The sequence below is a fragment of the Pongo abelii genome, chromosome 10, assembly GCF_028885655.2.
Source record: "Pongo abelii isolate AG06213 chromosome 10, NHGRI_mPonAbe1-v2.0_pri, whole genome shotgun sequence".
NCBI classification, from domain to species: Eukaryota; Metazoa; Chordata; class Mammalia; order Primates; family Hominidae; genus Pongo; species Pongo abelii.
In genome coordinates this window covers 3,498,854-3,509,612 of record NC_071995.2, presented here as the reverse complement: position 1 = coordinate 3,509,612, position 10,759 = coordinate 3,498,854, and positions in this window count along the sequence as shown.

Below are 10,759 nucleotides of genomic sequence, written 5' to 3'. Positions count from 1 at the left end.
TCTCCTTCCTGCCACAGTGACAGACTGCACCCACCCAGAAGGAAGCCCTGGGTCAAGGATTTGGGTCTCAGTCCAATCTCTTAAAGTGCAGCCTTCAGACAGGCACCTCTGTCATTACCACTTGCTGCTCTATGAAGAAACCACCGCTCCTTCTGCTCCTCTGAGCCCTGCGTCACTTGGTTCCAGGCCCCTAGAGCTTAAGACATGGGTCACCATCTCTTCATTTTCAACCCCCAGCTTCCGCCCAGGGTGGCCTGAAGGAAAGCCCCACTATCAGAGTGGGAGTCGTCCCATTGAGCCTGTCCTTTTGCAGGAGAAGGTTTGAATTGTCATCTTTAAAAACTGCAAAATACTTACTTTACAAAGCAGGCCCTGGGTCCCAGGGCTTGCGGCAAGTGGGGACCTTAGGTGAAATTGCCTGAGTGTGGAAGTGGCGATGTACAGCTGAAGAGATAATCTGAATTTACCAGGCTGATGTGGAGTTGAAAGCGGGCCCCCGTTCTGTCCCTCCATCCCCGAGGCCCCTCCCATCCCCCGCCCCGGACACCCTGACCACAGAGGCAGTGCTGTGTGCCAGCCTCACTCCTGCATATTCTGGAGACCCTGTTCCAGGAAAGAGGTTTCCCCACACCTGCCCCATGCCCGCCACCCAGCAAACTCCAGTGGGCAGAACCACGCCAGCAAAGGCTTCACAGCGAGGCCCTGGAGGGACGGAGCTCACAGACCTCCCACTTACTGAGAAAAACATGGTAGACAGCCTGGGGAAGGGCGGCAGATTCAAACAGAGCCCCCACCACATCCCCCGCCTAGCCCCCACCATCCGACCTCTTCCCCCCACCTGGACTCAGCACTGTCCTGAGTCCCTGTGTAAGAGCATGTTGAGTCCTACGGAAAAATAACCAAAGTGAGAACAATTGCTGCAGTTGCCATGAGGCCCTGGATGCCCAGAGGACTGGAGGCTTTGACACCCTCTGACTCGGCCCCTCTCAGGGGATCCTGAGGACTATGGGGATGTTTGCCTCTTCACACACACAGAGCATCCCATTCCCTGAGATTTGAAACCAGAGGTTTCCATATTTCTTTAAAAGGTTGGCAATTTTGAAATGGTTTTTCGTACATGTATTTATTATAGTCCGCTCCTCTGCTTTCTTATAATTGAGCGTTTTGAAAATAATTTAACCTTTTCATCATGACTTGGGGACCTGATGACGAACACCATTTTTGTGTTGAGGTGTCATTCCCCCCAGAGTGCAGGGACCATGTCTCAGTCCTCTGTGTGCTCCTCAGCACCTTGGCCAGCATGTGGTGATGCTGTGTGTGCGTGTGCGGGGTGGCACTGACAGAAGCCCACAGAGGCTCTGACATGGAGGCTGACAGAGCCCTGCTGCTCTAGGCGGCTCTGCTTGGTGAATACACATTCCTTAGTGTCTTCCAGATCTCTCTTGCTATCAGGCTATGAACTTGCCAGATCCTGAGGCCCTTCTTCTTTTTTCCACTTTTTAAAAATTGAGATATAATTCACCTATCATAAAAATCACCCTTTTAAGGTGGTTTTTGTATATGTTCACAAAGTTGTGCATCCATTACCGCTATCTCATTCTAGACATTTTCAACACTTCCAAAAGGAAATTTCTGGCCAACGGTCACTCCCCACTCTCCTTTCCCCTAACCCCCGGCAACCATGAATCTACCTTCTGTCTCTCTGGATTTGCCTGTTCTGCACATTTTCATGGAAATGGAATCCTGGGCCACGCGGTCCCTCATACCTGGCTTCTCTCATTTGGATCATGTCTGCAGGGTACACCTGTGCTGTAGCGTGAACCAGCACTGGAAGCTCTTCTTGCTCCTGCCCCTAAGCATTTCTTCACTTCTAAGGACAATTTCCACTTTATCTTTCTCCAGTAGTCTGCCTTCAATCTTAAGGACTCAGCTCCTTACATGGGCTTTGGTGGGGGTCGTGAGGCAGCACCTGAAGGTCTAAATCGGGGTGGGGGCATTTGGTCCTTGCTGGCTTCACTAGATCGGTTCCTGACTACTTTGCTGTGAATTGCACACTCACACAGGAATATAGCTTTACCTACAGCTTGGGAAGCACATAGGCATAGAAGACACTTGCTTCAGAAATGTCCCTCACTGCTGCAGCCTCCACTATGTTTCAAATGATGAATTTCTTAATGGCCTTGTCATCAGGCATGCATCATGCACAGTTCATGCAGTGAATAGACAGCACGTGGCCATGGCCCTTTTTGGCACAGCACTAGTTCCTTCTTTTCTTTGTCATCCTGGAGGCATGGACTGGAGAGAGGAGCCTTCCTTTATTTCTAATGTTCTATGAGCAGGATAACAAGGCATGCGAGAAATGCGTGCAAAACAGCATACATAGAGCTTGAGCAAAATTTTGAGTTCTTGTAAAAATGTGGGGCATTGGAGGACTTTTATTTCAGGTGTTTCAGGGACATTGCCTGCTTGCTGACCATTTCTTGGCTATTTTCTCAATGGCTAAGGTTTCTGGATAAGTGGGCCCCAGATAAGTATCAATCTAAGACTCATTCACTTCATCTCCATTGTGCTATACATTTTTACAAGTCAACTTTCATAACTATTCTCTATTTTGAGTCTTCCATCAGGACTCAAGAGTTGGTGTATGGAAGAAAGAGAAAAGCAGCCTCTAACATCCAGGAACTGGCCCGAAGCCAACGACTGGGCCTCAGTGTTGGGAGGAGCTGGCGTGGGCACTGGACCTTGGTGTTCTGCTGCCTGTACACAATCCCGTGGGACCCATATCAGAGATGGGCACTCTGTGATGACAAAGTGAGAGAAAAAGCAAGACTATAATCTTGTCTAAGCACAGACAAAAACAAGGTCTCTGTGCACATCGCAGAACTATCAAACATCTCCTCCTCCAGGCTGATGGGAATGGCTGCTGCATCTTTCCCAGCCACATCTTCAGTCTTGCTTCATTTTTTCTCATCTTCTAGATAAGAATCATTAGGATACATGATTACCTGCTTACGCACAATATCCAGCCCAGAGAAGGTCCCGCTTCCTAAGCCCTCCTGAGACTCACCAGCCACAAGCCCACATCTATACTAAGTTCTTTCGAAGGCCCTCTTTACTGCTGGACATTCTTCCTTTGTGCAACACGTCAATAAACCCAACTTGGTTCAGCCACAGGTGAGTTCTTGATGGTTTTTAATTTAGGGGGATTGGCAGAAATAGAGGTTCCCTGAGTCAGCCAAAGCCCTCCCTTCTTGGACAAGAGCCCCCGCCTCAGTTAGGGTGGACACAACTGAGACACGCAGGTTGTCTCTGCCTGTCTGAGGTGCTGGGTGGCCCACAGCTGGGACGCAGCTCGGGTTGAATGGAGTCTGATGTTTCCATGAGGTCCCTTCACTTCGCTTCAGGTGCATTCTGTTCTAGGAATGAGGTGCTGTGAGACTTTTCCTGGTGATCTGATCACATTTGCCGGGCTCCTTGGTGAAACTGCTTTCTAGCCTTCTGAGAAATGCTCCTATGTCTATCTTCTGGTTGAATGTTATAAATGTTGTCTCTAAGTGGAAAAGTCCACAGTCGACAGGGGCCTGGGAATTCTGTCCTTAAGCTGGTCTCGGAGGCCACAGCACTCAGGAGCTCTCCTCAGACCAGCACCCATTGGAATGAGCTTTGCTGGGGGTCACCGAAGGGTTTCCACACCTAAGGGCAGATTTCCCCTCAACCTCTGTGTGGTTTCTGAGAACTGCTCGCTTTAAAGTTCTCTCTGCCTGGAATCAGGAGGATTGCGGACAATCAGCCTGTGGCCTCTGACCACGCTCCAGAGGCAAGAAGTCTCTTCTCAGACTGCTTGGGTGTCTGTGCGACCTTCTTCATCGGAAGTGGCTTTTCCCCAGGCCAAATACCTGCTGCTTCCAGATTTCCTCACTGACGTGTGAACTCATCTTATGTTTCTGACATGTTTCTTTTTTTTTTTTTTTTTTTTTTTTGAGATGGAGTCTCGCTCTGTCGCCCAGGCTGGAGTGCAGTGGTGCGATCTCGGCTCACTGCAAGCTCCGCCTCCCAGGTTCACGCCATTCTCCTGCCTCAGCCTCCCAAGTAGCTGGGACTACAGGCACCCACCAACACGCCCGGTTAATTTTTTTGTATTTTTAGTAGAGACGGGGTTTCCCCGTGTGTTAGCCAAGATGGTCTCGATCTCCTGACCTCGTGATCCGCCCGCCTCCGCCTCCCAAAGTGCTGGGATTACAGGCATGAGCCACCGCGCCCAGCCATCTCTGACACAATTTCTTAAGAGACCATTTGAAATTACAGTGGCCACTCTGGAGAATTTTCACATGAATGAGATTGTTCATTTGAGAGTTTCCATACAGCAATAAGTGAAGGAGCTCCACGAAGAGGTTGCTTTGTAGAAAAGAGACATCAATTTGTTTAATGCAGGAGACATTAAACAAACTTTTTCCTTTGTTTCTATACCTCAGGGATTAGTAAGTGCTGCTGTTTTGACAGGTTGATAAAACTGTCAAAGGCCCAAGCTATTGTCCAAAACAAGATGTCACTAGCTGTTGAGCGTATTTGTCAAAATCTATTATTCTAACTTTTCTTTTTTCGCAAAAAGAACTCAATTAGCCTGATAGTGATAATGTCATACTTATTGGAAGCCACCTCCCTCTAATTTTTTGGTTTCCATCCCTCCATTTTTCTTGGGCTAGAGGACATTAACTCATTATTTTTCAGAAAAGAAAACAGAGGCTCAGAGAGGTTAAGTGACTTGCCCAAATTCACACTACTACAGCAGGGCCAGGACTCTACTCAGACTGTGAGACCTGGCCGGGGTTCTGAACAAAAGTGCATCTCATTGTGTTGCCTCCCTCAGCACCAAAGAGTCAAAGGAGAGAAACTTGGGGATCATCAGACCGGCCACACCAGAGCTCCCAGTGGTCTCACTCAGTCCCACAAGCCCACAGGATGTCAGCACCATCCAGTCTCACCTCTCAGTTTACAGATGCAGAGACTAAGTCCCGGAGAAGAAATGTGACTTGTTCAAGGTCACACAGCAAATTAGTGGCAATGCCCAGACTTAAACCGAGATTGGCAGAGCTTGGCACAGTGCAGCATCACCTTCCTCCTCCACAGCAGGTGCAGGGAGGGTCCATCCTTCTGGTCACTACAGCATGTTATGGTTTTCTGCGTCAGTGCCCTTCCCCCTAGGAAGAAACCTCTGGACTGAGTGGCTAGCTCCCCCCTTTCAGCTATGTAGAGTTTCTCTCTGGGCATTTTAGGTAGGAGTGTTGACTACATTTCTTAGGTGTCAGAAGCTATCCCAGCTACAGAGATGAATTAGAAAAAATCAACCCTCCTGCATATGTGTGCAAAGTTCTCCATCCAAAATAAAATGTGAGTGAGAAGCAGCAAATGCTATTAGCAGGAGGGCAAGCCAAAACTGCTATGCCCTCTGAAATGTCCTCAAGTCATCCTCAAACCCACCCATGTCATTATCTTATAAGTTCATTTTCAGAAATGAGATTCTAAATTTCAGCGTCTGTTTACAGCCAGGTGATCATGGCTCTCCCCTGTTCAATAAGCCTCGATGACTCCCTATGCCTTCAAAATAAAGTCACAAATCCCTAACCCATCACCCAGGGCCACTTGTGATCTGGCTCAAACCTGCTTCCAGTAGAATTGCCCACTCTTTCCTTTCCAGGCACTCATCAGATTTCCTAGAAATAACTGCTCCTCTTTCTAAACCCCACAAACAAAAGTTCCCAGAAAAGGAATGTGGAGCAAAGAGACTTTATTCCAGTGGACAGTTTGCACACTTGGGAAACCCGCCTTCAGTAAAATGTAGGTGTGTTCAGAGAACAAAGAGAGGAGTCGGGTTTATTTTATTTTTATTTAATGTATATATAATATATATTTTTATTATATATATTATATATCTTATATATATTTATAAATATATATTTATAAATATATTTTTTATAAAATATATGTATATTTTTATTTTAAAAATTATATATATATATATTTTTTTTTTTTGAGACGTGAGTTTCACTCTTGTTGCCCAGGCTGGAGTGCAATGGCACAATCTCTGCTCACTGCAACCTCCGCCTCCTGGGTTTAAGTGATTCTCCTGCCTCAGCCTGCCGAGTAGCTGGGATTACAGGCATGCACCACCATGCCAGGCTAATTTTGTATTTTTAGTAGATACGGGGTTTCTCTATGTTGGTCAGGCTGGTCTGGAACTCCAGACCTCAGGTGATCCACCCACCTTGGCCTCCTAAAGTGCTGGGATTACAGGTGTGAGCAGGAGTCAGGTTTCATAACAAAATTTCCTACGCAGGTTTCCCATGAGGTCTGTTTATGCGAATGAAAGATTGAAACTTGCTTAGTTCTGATTGGTTGATACAGTTGAGGCCTGGTCGGCCAGGGCAGGTGAGATCTGATTAGTCAGTATCCAAGCTCCAAACCAGAAGTCTGTCAGATGTTTCTTTTAAGGGGTAGAGGCTACAGATACTGGGGTATGGGTCTTTTCTTCCCTTAAGGGCAGGGATTTATTTTTGTTAGCCTCATCTAGCAGACAGCTTGGCACATGATAAGTAATAAATATTGAATAAATGAATGCATGTGTACTTGGAAAAATTACATTTGCCCTCCCCCCACTCCATGCCTGAAAAAAACCAACTACTACTGAGGAGAGAACGAGTAATGTCTTGAGATTTTCTCAAAAGAATATAAACATGAAGCTCAAATTAGATAGCAAGTTGAAGAAAGTGTGACACTGCTTTATTTTCGGGGTTTTTTTTTCTTAAGGAAACACAGCATGTTAGGAGTTGAGGTGAAGGTCCTGACTGTCTTTGTGGTTTGTGTGCAGTTTTTTTTTTACCAGGATTCATAACTGGGGAAACAAAAGCACCTCTTTGCCTGTATAACTTTGTTCCCTTCCTTTATTGCTTTAAATAGGCAAGATGTGGTTTGCATTTCCTTCACTGCTAATGTTTGCTTTGTGTTCCTTAATAAAAATAACGTGCCATTCATATTGCTCTCAAAGGTTGCTAAAGATCCCCTCCCCCCTTACTCATTCCACTCATTTGTAACCAAGATCCTCAGTGCTGCTAACAGAGGCTCCCTCAGCCCCGTATCTTCTGTGCATAAAGCAGTGGATAGTGGGTCCAATTACATTAAACATCAGGTAATATCGGTATCTTTAACTTTGCTATGAGAATCCTCAAGACGGAAGCATTATCCTCTGCTTACAATTGCTGTAGGCAAGAATGCACCAACCCTCCCAGGAGTATAAGGATCATCACCATCACCATTGTAAGAAGAGCTCTTTACAGTTCACATATCTTTGTCCTGGTTATTCTCCCTCTTAATCATTGAGAGTCTTGTGGCCAGGTGCAGTGGCTCATGCCTGTAATTCTAGTGCTTGGAGAAGCCAAGGCTGGAGGATTGCTTGAGAGGAGGTGGAGGCTACAGTGAGCTATGACCTCGCCATCACTGCACTCCAGCCTGGGTGACAGAGCAAGAGCCTGTCTCTAAAATTAATTATTTTAAGAGTCCTGCAAGATGGGTGTAAATCTTTCTAGAGCACAGCTGAAAAGTTAAATGGCTTGTCCTAGAGTACACAGCTCAGCAGAGCCAAGAGTAAAATTGAAATCCAGTGCTTTTCCATCTACGCTGCAGTGAACCTCCACTAGAGTTTTATGAAAGTCCAACTTCCCAGCAATAGGGAGAAAAAGAAATTATAGCCTTTCTTGATATTTAACCTAGCTAACAACTTCAGCCCAGACAAAATCTTCCAAAAGTCCAAGACAGACAGGTCTGGATGTGTATACTTTCCCCCATCCACCACAACCTTAAATCTGAAGCCAGGAATTAGAGAGAAATTCTCAGGGTAACACGATTGTTTCAATCATGAAGTCTCACTTCCAGCACCAGTGAGACTAGCTGTCAGACTTGGGCAAATTACTTAACCTTAATTTCCTCAGTCTGTAAAATGGGGATATAATATTGGGTAACACACTAAGCATAATGTCAGGGATATAATTCGGGTGTTTGTCTCCATCCTCCCAGATGTGTCTGATCCCACTGTAACCAAACCCCAAGTTCTAGGGCCTTCTTCTGCCAATTTCACAGTTTCTATACATATTTTCCGGGCACTTCTACCACTCACCACCCTCCAAAAGGGATTGAGCGCTAAGCTTGTGCAGTGATTAATGCTTTCCATGTCTTTTCCATCCGCCTGCAGTTATGCTACAAGATCTCTGGGTAAAGGACTAGCCAGGTCTGTCTAACACATACTTTGGAGTGACTTAACAAACTGGTTTCTACCACTTTCAGCCTGAAGTGACAGGGCTTTTTAATGTTGGTTGCAGGCAGGGGACTGTTGCCCCCTCCCAAGCACTTCAACTTCCTTGCACGGCCTCTTCTTGGCTTCTGTCTGTCCCTGCCAGCAGCTCTTCATGGGAGCCATCCTGACACTCAACGAAAGTAGAAAAGGGAGTTCCTGATGCAAAAAGTAAAGAGCTTTCATCTGAGGAAGGTGGGTCCTTTTAAATCATCAGGCCTGGAGAGACAGTAAAATGAGAGCAATCACATCCCACTCCTTCTTTTGAGCTATATATTCATTTTTTAAAACTACTTACTATTGCCACAGGTAGCTCTAATAATGTCACACTGTACACTATCACCTATAGTTTAACAATGAGTAGCCAGTCATTCATCTAAGTTATTTCTGTAAATCAGTAAGAATTCTTGACAAACAACCCTGTACCAGCCCACTCTGTCCCCTTATTTTGCCTTTAAAAACCTTCTTGTGCTGTACATGTACCATATTTTATTTATCCCATCTGTCATTGAAGGGCATTTAGGTTGATTCCATGTCTTTGCTATTGTAAATAGCACTGCAGTGAACATTCATGGCATAAAAAGGAATGAGAGCGTGTCTTTTGCAGGAGCATGGATGGAGCTGAAGGCTATCATCCTTAGCAAACTAACACAAGAACAGAAAACCAAATACCACATGTTCTCACTTATAAGTGGGCACTAAATGATGAGAACACATGGACACAAAGAGAGGAACAACAGACACTGGGACCTATCGGAGGATGGAGGTTGGGAGGAGGGAGAGGAGGAAAAAACTCTATTGGGTACTAGGCTTTGTACCTGAGTGATGAAATAATCTGTACAATAAACCCTTGTGACATGAGTTTATCTGTATAACCTACACATGTAATCTGAACCTAAAATAAAAGTTATTTTTGTTTTGTTTTGGTTTTTTAAAAAACCTGCTTGTAACAAAGGCTGTAGGAAGCTCACAGCCAAGGGTACCTGGGACTGAGTCTCTCAGGCAGTTGTCCTCATTTTGGTTCAAGTAAACTCTTTAAATTATACTTTGTGTCTCAGCCTCTTCCTTTTAGGTTGATACTGAGCAGAGTAAATAAATGAATGGCCCCTGCTTCTCTGTCTGAAGCTTGGACTCCTCATGAGAGGACTTCCTGCTCTGAGATAGGAGGGAGCCTCACTCAGAAGAAGGAGCCTGTGTCTGCTGAGGACACAGTTCCCATCCAATGAGGTCAGCGGGGCTGTTGGCAGCTTCCGTTAATTCTGCTGGGGCAGGCAAGTGGCAAGTGGCAGTTATTTAAGCTGAGGATGCTGGGATGGATTTTTACATGAGCAGTTGGCCCTTAAATCATGAGCCCAACTTAAGTGCCCAAGGAAATGGAACAGCAGGGAGAGGGACATCACACACACACCACCAAATCCTCTTGTTAGTCTCTGCTTTCCACATCATTTTCCAAAACTTCAGGCCAGCTCATAGCCTCACTTTTCCATCTCTTCTCCATTCCTCCAAAGTAGAGCTTCCTGCTGCTACAGGAATAGCTGCGAAGTGGGAAAGATCAAGGGTTGTAAAAGCTGCCCCAGATAATCTACAAAAAGCTTTGCTAGAATTAGGTTGTGCGTCTCTGAACCTCAGCTACCACATTTGTTGGGTCAGGGACCATGCTTACTTACCAGCTCAAGAATTGACAGAGGAGGCATCTAAGAAATGCTTGTTGGATGAATAAATAAACAGCTAAGTGGGTGTTTATATGAGCCTGAAAACTGCCTGCACTAGCACAAAAGTCAGGCCCTGACACCCTCAGGCCACACCTACTGGAAAAATATATGTCAGCCCCAGAAAAATGTGGGCAACATGAGGCAAGTCTGGAGCAACACAGGAAACTGCCCTCCTCTTCTGTCTTCTCTTCCACTGTGATGCTCAAAATCTCATCAAGGCTGATCATCTAATCAGCAGGATGTAATAGGGTCATTCTTCACAGTGGCCATTCAGAACTTTCCTGGTAAACTGGCTTTCTCTTGACCATTGCCCCATGAGCATGGTGGTGACAAGCTTGGTCTCTAAAATCAGACAGCTGCAAGTTTGAAACCTATAGCTTCTTACTTGCTAGCTGTGAGACTTGAGCAAATTACTTAACCTTAATTTCCTCAGTCTGTAAAATGGGGATATAATATTGGGTAACACACTAAGCCTAATGTCAGGGATATAATTAGTGCTCAACAAATATATCTCTATTACCCCCACATCCCATTCTGCCATTCCCTTCTTTCTCTTCCTCCCGCAAACCTCCAACTTCATCATTGCCTATGAACAGCCAAAAGGTAAAACAATCACAAAACTAGGCAGTTTTGGACAGCCCAGAAGTTATTTACAAGTCTACGAGTAACCACTGCAGTCTGCCCAACTGCCTGGTCTTTTGAAAAG